Source organism: Haemaphysalis longicornis, unplaced genomic scaffold (genome assembly GCF_048455015.1).
Source record: "Haemaphysalis longicornis isolate Haplotype H1 unplaced genomic scaffold, Haemaphysalis longicornis Haplotype H1 scaffold_5, whole genome shotgun sequence".
NCBI classification, from domain to species: domain Eukaryota; kingdom Metazoa; phylum Arthropoda; class Arachnida; order Ixodida; family Ixodidae; genus Haemaphysalis; species Haemaphysalis longicornis.
This window is the reverse complement of record NW_027526385.1, coordinates 44,557,123-44,564,625: the sequence shown is the minus strand read 5'-3', so window position 1 is coordinate 44,564,625 and position 7,503 is coordinate 44,557,123. Positions and strand designations below refer to the sequence as shown.

Genomic DNA, 7,503 nt, shown 5'->3' with positions numbered 1-7,503 from the left:
ACATGATTTGAAGACATTAAAGCTTACACATTCTTTGGATTCCGTTCAGAAATAAAGAGCCCGCTTTAACTCTATTCAAAAGACTCTATTAGGTGCGGAGTACCTTAGGACCGCACAATGTTCGTCCGCGTCCGTGCGCATAGCATTTACAATCGCAAAAAATCACACAGGCACCAGCAGGATTCGAGCCTGCGTCTGGTAGACCCGACAGAGTTAGTGTCAGCCATCTTACCCATTGGGCTACGACTGTGAGTCAGTACACGAGGGTCAAACGGCTTACTCCCTCGCCTGTAATGGTGCGGAGTACCTTAGGACCTCCCAATGTCCGGCCGCGTCCATCCGTGCGCACACCACTATCAAGCGAAAATCAGGCGAAATTCGATTTGAGCCGTGAGTTGCAATTTCATTTAGGGAATAATCAGGTGCAACTCACAGCTCAAATCGAATGACGGTCGGGGCGCAAATCAGATGTCACTCGGGGCGCAACTTGGGTGGCATTTCGAGTCCCCGTACTCCGCACCCTCGCAATCATCCACGGAGTGGAGATGCTGCCATTTTTCTTGGTCTTCTTTTTTCTTGCTGACACCACCGAACCAAGCTCAAGCTTAAACAGCTCTGCTGCTAAAATCCCACGGCTATTGATAATACCGAAAATATTCCCAGGATTGTAGAGCTTTTATTCCATTGAGAAAATTTAAAGCACACATTTCTTTTTGTGGCAGGTATGTCTCTGAGCATCCTCCACCAATAAATGCAGCACCACCTTATTTTCACGTTCTTGACTAAACACACTGTTACATTTTTTTATTCAGTTGAAAGCAAACAAGAAATGTTCGTGTTTCAGCCAAAATCGCTGAGCCATTGGTTGGCCATTTCATTCAAAGCGCGCGATTCCAGTTTCCATGTTTGTGCCCGCCTGCTGCTTCCCCGCGAACCATGCGATGCCAATGTCCAGGAGTGCCCCAGACAGCTGCTTCTTCGTTCCATTCTGTGTAAAAAGACGGGAAAAAATTCCAATACTATATTATCCGGCGACGTAGACAACAGTAGCAGTTCCAGTATCGAAGAGGCCCAGTGCGTTGACGGCACGTCAGGGCTCAAATGGAACTAGAAGCCCTATTTGCAATCACCCATTCATGTTTCAGGCCATCACCTGGTTCTGCCGGTGAAGGTGAGGAACTCCTTCTACATAGCTACATAGCCTAGCTACATAAGCTACATAGCTTATGGCAAGCCTATTTTGGAATCAGGGACACACCAGGTGTAATTTAAAGTCTATGCGCACAAATATGTGGCGAAGATCATTCTGATACATGTACAATCCGAATCCGTAAAATCTGCAATAGCTAATTTCTCCTGCAGCTGTCCACAAGCAGCAAAATCCTGTAAGCAGGCGCGCCACAAATTCTAAGCGGTGCATTCCAGAGTACTTTTTAAACACAATATAGCACATTCCTGCATCCTAATTTTCATCATTTGGACAGATGAAGTGCACTTTTTAAGATCAACCCTCACCTTTATGGACTTGGCCACGTTCGTGATGGCTGATGCCTATAAAAGAATAGAAAAACAATCATGAACCATTCCACTCAGTGAAAGTAGATGGCCAGCAGACCTGGAGTATGGACTGTACTCGTCCTCTTACTAAGACGTGAAAAGAGGAGCGCATGTCAAAACTAGAAAGCGGCGACTCGCCTTAACAGGTGGACGTGCGCCCCGCGGATCCGGAGAAAACAATACGAGAGGAACTTCGACACAGGGAGGGCAATGGGAACGTAAATAATGCCGGCCCGGGTCGCACAGTTACAAATCTTCGAGAAATCTTCATTGTCTACCTGAGAGTCGACTGATCTTTAAACTGGGGCCTATCGATAACTAGTCCACTTCAAATGCCCGTCCAACGGCGGAGCGTGTAAGCGCTGCAATTTCTGTGGCTGCCCTTCCTTTTTATGGCGGCATTTTTTCCTACCATTAGGTACATCACTGACTGATGAAAATAGTCCAAAAGACCTAGTTGCCAGCATTGGTCGATACATTGTTCCGAGGCCTAGTCTGGAAGCAAAACGTTAGAAGTGCTGAAACTGACACTAGGGTTACAACATTGGTCTAAACCGTTTTTTCCGTTTATTCCGTCTCCGCAAGAAACTATGAAGCTCTCTGTAGAGACACTCAAGTGTATGTGTAAAACAATAGTTATGACAGAATTCGGTATTTCAACTAGAATAATCATTTATCCGGTGCTCTAGCGGAACTCTCTAACCTTAGTTCATTTATAAAGCCAGAAGAGAACGCCACACGACCACCATGAACCATCAAGCGACCATCAAGCGACACCACAGTTGCCGCCGGATGTTATTCCGTCGCAAATTAGGGAAATGTACCCATGTCGCGCCTTTCCAGTCTTTATGTGTCTACATGTCCTTAGAGGGGCGTCATCAAACAGGTGAAAAGTATTTGGGTGAGGTTGGCGAGTGTTATTACCTTAGTTTTTCGCTAAAATACATACAGCTGTACAAAACATGGGGATGGCTAATTTTCCAGTCGTCAAGGTGATACACATAGTTGACAATGTTTAGAACTCAGTTTACAAATATAACTCTTCTTAATTCACACTGACTAAAACACGGATACATATAGATAGTCTCATTTGTACATAATGATTAGTGGATTTTGAATGTTGCAGGAAGCAGAAAGCTCGAAGAAAAACTATATTGTACAGAAAAACATTCTCATCTTACAGTGAAATTAAATTTACTGAAATATTTCTCGTTGCGTTTAAAATTTCATAAAGTTTTGGGCTTAATTCCTAAAGTCATGTGAGAACGCCCACGGAACAGGCATACCGTAACCGATAGACCTAAGCAACGGCGCTGCACGTAATTTTGTTGGGCGGAACGTATAGCTTAGATTACTATTATGAATGAAACAAAACTCCTTACACAACCGGAACTTCCTGTAACAACGTCTTTTACACGCTTAGCAGTCATTTAAAGGTTGGCTTAATGGTCATTTATATAATTTAAAATTGAATTGCCGACTGTAATATGCTTCGTTTCACGTTTTCGCCTATTCAGAGGCAGAGATTTCGGGCGATACGCGTTGCTGCTATTTTACCATCGACATCACGTGGTCTTACTATTCCAGCTATAACGACACACGAACGAGCCCACAAGGCGATGTTTACACATTGCCGGCGTGTATATCGTTAGAACCCGTGCCTTAAAAAAGCCAAAGTCGATAACAGACATATTTATGATTACTGTAAAATTGAGAGCACTGATATATCAATTATCTGCCTGTCCGCAAAGGGTAAGTAGTTTTATTACTCATTTACTCATTGTCACTTTTAAAATTAGACTCAGGCTTGAGACATCTGCTACACTGAGTAAAAGTGTAAACCGTGCAAATTAACACCCAATGGAGCACAAAACAAATTAACCTACACTCGCGTGTATATTCGATATATCGCTCAGAAACTTGATTGGGCAGAGTTTACCATTAAAGGATCCATGAAGACAAAACACAAGTTTGGTTCATTCAAAAGATTGCCGCGTTAGAATCATACTGACACCACTTTTAATGTAAACGGCGCTCAAATAAGCTATATAATTAGGAAAAAAGGGAATTGCCATGCGACCCACTAGCTCATTTCCCGCAACAGGACCTATGATGTCATACCAGCCAGCTCTGCGATTGGCGGAGGCCGGCAAAACCAAACGTAAATTAGGCACGGCTTATAAGCTCGCCCAACGGGCTATTTGAGCTTCAATTCTGGGCACATTATTTTTAAAGTAGTAAGAATGGTGGGACCGACAGTGGAAGTTACAAAAGCACACGTAAACATAGAAGTACCGATGCGTACTGCTGTTGGTACTGCGCGAACTATGCTTCGTTTAGCTGCACAGCACTGTGGGGCATTGGGGTTGTCTCAGACGACACTTGCCGATTGACGCGAGCAATGGTGTATTACGTGAACATATTTGTCGAGCGAGCACTATGTTTCATGAAACGATTATTTTCTCCCTGAACAAAAACAGCCCAGGTTCAAATACGGTCAAAAACAAACCAGAGGCAGAAAATGGCTTGCCACGGTATGGTGGCGCCATCTAGGTTCACTAACGGTAAACAAAGCTTTCCATCCGGCTGGAGAGCGGTCGCTTCCTGTGATGTCATTGCAGACCACGAAAACACATGATTTAGCGGGAAAATCAAAATGTTAACGTAAATTGATTAATTTCTCAGTGAATAAAACATCGTTTGCATCCGTACAAACACTGGGGACATTATAAAACACGCAATCTTTCGAATAAAACAAACTTGTATTTTGTCTTCATGGCTCCTTTAGGGCGTAACCACTTGCAGAGACAGCAACGAGGGACACGAAAACCCAACTCAATGGGTTCAGCAAACAGGTAGTGTGGACGACAGCGGCGAGTGAAAAGCCATTTTCAGCAACCCGTCGGGGGTCGCCGACCGCGGGGGGCCGACGCGGTCACTCGTTTTTGGCTGGCCCGACATTTCCCACAAGCGAGCGACCGTTATGAGCGACAGCTAGGGAAGGCATCGGCGGCAGGCTCTTTTCTTTTCGCTTGTCGCTGTCACCCGCACTATGTGTTTGCTTTACCCATTGAGCTATTAACTTTCTCGCGTGGCTTGTCGCCGTCGCTGCATAGGGTTACGGTTTTAAACAAAAAAAAACATTTGCGTATAGATTGCCACAGGGCATTGACGGAGCAGCAGAAAACTAGATTTAGGAGCAAACACTGACAGTTTCGAATACTCCCCATTAACGCTTCACAGAAACCCCTCTGCAGAGGGGTTTCTGTGAAGCGTACGTACAGAGGCCAGGTAATCCCTTCATGAAGGGATTACCTGGCCTCTGTACGTACAAATAATTACGCGGTTGACAGATGTTAGCAAGTTCCCAGACGTGAAATGTATTGATGAGTCACACCTACCGGGAAATCGGTGTTCATGGTCATGTTGACCTGTAAAGGAATACAGACGAGTACTGTTAAAGGTCTTCGCGTGATTTGCACTTTCAAGCAAGAAAACACCGCATCTGATGTCTTTCGGAGTGCATGTTTTACAACTTCTGCGAAATCCCCTATTCATTGGACGCAATACCCGAGCGCTCACTCGACGTTCACAGCTTCTCCCCTGTTCATTGAGCACAATTTTAGAACCCTTACTCGATGTTAAGAGAGAAGTTTCTGAATTCAGATGAAGCAACACAAGGCAAGCTACATAGCTGAGGGCAAGCATATTTTGGAATCAAGGACACAATGGACGTAATCTAAATTTTTCGATCAAAAATATGTGTCGAAGATTATGCTTGTATACACACGCCGACCGCGCTACCTCTCCAAAGCTAAATTTCTCCGGCAGCAACCCACAAGCAGAAACATCCTGTCAGCCGGCACGGTACAAATTCTATACATGCGGGGTATTCCACAGTTTTTAAAAAAGTGATTCCTATTTCCTAATTTTCAACATTTGCACAGATACAGCGTAATTTTTAATACCAATCCTCACCTCCATGACGGTTGCCGCGTTCTTGATGCATGGCGTCTGTAAGGTAATACGAAACAAAGGTATTAATAAACCACTTCTCTCAGTGAATATAAATGACCAGCGGAGCTGGAGAACGGAACATACGCGGTCTCTCATTACGACGAGAAAAGAGAAGCGAAGTTCGAACTAGAAAACGGCAACTTGTCCTGACTGTATTTTTGCCCAGAGGATACGGAGGGAACTAGACGAATGGAACTTGGACACAGGCAGCGCAACGCGAACGTAAATGAGTCCGCACGGGTTTCACAACGGCAAATCTACTAGCAACATTTAGTATCTACCTTGCAGGCTACTGAAGTTCGGCGTATTGATAACACGTCCAACCAAATGCACATCCAATGATGAGGCGCATAAGCGTTGCAATTCCTATGACCGGCCTTCCTTTATGTCGGCGTTTGCTCCTACCGTTAGGTACATCGGCTACTGGCGACCGAAGCAGTCAAAAAAGGCCTAGTTGCCCGCTTTGATCGAGGGATTGTTCTGAAACTTAGTCTGGAAGCAAAACTCGCAGTAGGTAACCAGCGTTGGTCTCAACGAATCTGTCCATTGCTTCCGTACGCAAAAAAAGATAAAGCTCTTTATAATCGCGCACAAGCGACAGTGTCAAAGATTATTTATGGCAGCATTCGGTATTTAAACTAGAATAATCATTTATCCCGTGGTCCAGCGGAAGTTTTCAATCTCAATTATTTTATAAAACCAGAGGAGAACGCCACACGACCACCCTGGCCACCTTATGAACTGAGGAAGGGACATCGCAGTTGCAGCCGGATTTTGTTCCATCCCATATTATGGAAATGTACCCCTGTCGTATCGTTCCAGTCCTTCTGCATCTGTGGGCCCTGACAGGGACGTCACCAAACAGGCAAAAAGCATTTGGTTGAGGCGAGCCAGTGTTTTTACCTCTGTGTTTTCGCAAAAATACATGCAGCTGTATAAGAACATGGCAATGGCTAATTTAGCGCTCTTCGAAGTAATACAGATACTCGGCAATGTTTATACCCCAGTTTACAAATATAACTCACTGCATTTATACCTTCATGCACACTGATTTAAAATCGGATATATATAGATAGTTTCAACAGCCATATCGCAAAGGATAGACCTAAGCAACGACGCTTCACGTACCTTCGTTGGGCGAAACGATAGGTGACGTTACTATTTAGAAAGGCAAAAGTACTGCGTACAAGCATGAGAACAGCCGTAAAGTTTTTTACATGCTAAGCGGTCATTCAAAGGTTGCTTTAATAGTCCTGTAAAATTAAAATGTAAATTTTAGTAGGCTTCGCTTAAATTTTCTGCCCAATAAGAATCAGGGATATTACGAGATACGCACCGCTACTATTTCACCATCCACATCGCAGGGTCTTATTATGGCGGCTATAACAACACACCAACAATCGCTAGTTTAGTGCTGAATACTCAGAAAATGCCGAGCGCACGTGAGCACCCGCAAGGTGACCGCGTGCCTCTCAACGACCGCCGGGCAGTTAAAAAACCATGAAAACGCCGAGCCCTCGCGTGTGCGTGCCTCGCGGTGACCGCCAAGCGTCCCCGGCTCACATTTGTGGAGCCGCTCTTACCCACTTAGAAAGGTTGGCCAAGATTGGTTAAAAAAGAACTCCAATCGTTCCAACACTTGCCCGGAATTAACGAGAAAGGGTCCAGCGTTCGCCGTATGCGTCATAGTGTACGCCCCTCCAAGGTGATGTCTAATTATTATCACTTCCACAAAAACGAACAAAGCTGACACGTATAGCATGCATCAATGATAGAGGAAAGGCCCTTGCGGCAGCAAAGAACAAGCAAATCGGCTGCAATCGCGGACTTAAACCATCGTGATGGCCGTGAAAGTTGCATACAGCTCCGCCAACTTCAACATCTGACACGTTAGTGTGAGCTTCCTTAATTGTTTTTTTTCGCTAGTCG

The 7,503-nt window shown here is 44.7% G+C and overlaps 1 long non-coding RNA gene across 1 annotated transcript; it reads right to left on the bottom strand.

The window, feature by feature from the left end:
* Nucleotides 1–812: 812 nt before the first annotated feature.
* LOC144139202 (uncharacterized) lies at nt 813–5,571 on the bottom strand. The gene is made up of 4 exons (XR_013316096.1): nt 5,536–5,571; nt 4,959–4,988; nt 1,516–1,551; nt 813–988 (listed from the first exon to the last, which is right to left on the bottom strand). It is a non-coding gene; the product is annotated as an uncharacterized LOC144139202 (long non-coding RNA).
* Between the last annotated feature and the right edge of the window lie 1,932 nt (nt 5,572–7,503).